At 60.5% G+C, this 1,428-nt stretch overlaps 1 protein-coding gene across 2 annotated transcripts in view; it reads left to right on the forward strand.

The window, feature by feature from the left end:
• The window catches only part of LOC113202606 (oxidative stress-induced growth inhibitor 2), a gene marked incomplete in the record, with an annotated part of 39,474 nt that overhangs the window by 16,122 nt on the left and 21,924 nt on the right, over positions 1–1,428 (forward strand). The window contains 1 exon segment of one of the 2 annotated variants that reach the window (XM_052266424.1): positions 670–898. 2 annotated transcript variants of the gene reach the window in all.

Consider the following 1,428-nt stretch of genomic DNA (forward strand, 5'->3'; position numbering starts at 1 on the left):
GGATGGGGAGTGAATCCAAGGCCAGAGGGGGAGGGGGCGTGGTGGCGGTGGTGGTGTTGAAGTAGGGGGTTGAGGGTCGTGGTTCCGGTATCGGGTTGTTTGTTGTCCTGCTCCGCTGCTATGGGAAACGCACAGGCTTCAAAAAACTAACTGCGACGCTAAAGTCACAGTCCACGTGTACACACTTCAGTCGAGGTTCATTGCTTGCTCACGGACGTTTGTGATCCTCTCACTAAACTCGGCACAAAAGTTCATCAAAAGTTTACCGAGTCCGTCAAAGTTGAACGGAACAACTCTGTTGTTTCCAAAGTTCCGTGTCGCTAAGTTCAGACATTAAGTACTCCGCGAAGTGCAAGGACTCTGGTGGCGGTCGTGCTGCTGCTCGCCTGGCGCCCCCGCGCGTGGTGTTCGTTGACGGTCCGCGGCCGTTGATTAAGTACGTTTTTTACGTGTCGCCGCGTTTCGGGCGCGTGCGGAAACCTGAGGCCGCGGGCCGGCGACGCTGGGGCCACGGCGTGCACGGCGGGGCGCTTTGGCTTGTTCGTCCTACCTTCCGCGACTGCCCGCCCCCGCCCCCGCCCCCCTCACCGGCCGGTGCCGCGCGGCGCGGCCGGCTGCACGCGGCGGGCCGGGCCACCGCGCGGGCTGAGGGAGGTAGCGGCGGCCCGCCTTCTTGGACTCGGTTCAGTCTCCCGCCGGTCGTAACGCCGACAAGTCGTCGGCCCCGCCCGGTCCGGTATCCCCGTCCCCCACTCGCTCGCGCGCCCAGTCGTGCGCGATCACAGTCGTCGTCGAGTCGACGGAGTGTGTGTGTGTGTGTGTGTCTGTGTGCGAGAGGAACTCGAACCGAAGGACCGCATTCATACCGGGATTACACCTACGTCACGCACAAGTCGGGGTAAGTGTCTGCTCGGCGTGCCGGCGAAGAGTGAGCGTGCAACTCGACCCACTAACGTGCTAACCAGGTGGTACTACGTACATACCCACCTACTTGCTGTCTCTTGCTTAATTAGCACACCTCTTTGCCTTTCTGGCAAGAGGAAACAAAAACGCCAGTAAATGCATAGTGAGTGAATGCCGCTCCAACGTGTGCCACTGTACTGTCTGTCGTCGCGGTCGGCACCTGTCACTGACCACGGGGAAGTATTCACCCGCTTTACTGGCCTGCTGTATCGCGCTCTACTGGCCGCCACAGGCCCAGTGTGGTGTGATGCGACAGTCTACTGCTCAGCCCCCCCTCCCCCCATCTTTCCCCGCACCTCGCGGCCCTTAGCGTGCAAATTAATCTGCCCATTTATGGATGGACCTCCGCGTCGTTGCGTCGCAGCAGGCGGGTGTGTAAAGGTGAAGATAGTGGGTGATGATATGTTTACGCGTCTTAAGTCCTATAATGCAGGCGCCGTGATCTACTCCCGCCCCCCCCCCTCT

The sequence above is a fragment of the Frankliniella occidentalis genome, unplaced genomic scaffold, assembly GCF_000697945.3.
Source record: "Frankliniella occidentalis isolate FOCC.00 unplaced genomic scaffold, Focc_3.1 Scaffold39, whole genome shotgun sequence".
Classification (NCBI taxonomy): domain Eukaryota; kingdom Metazoa; phylum Arthropoda; class Insecta; order Thysanoptera; family Thripidae; genus Frankliniella; species Frankliniella occidentalis.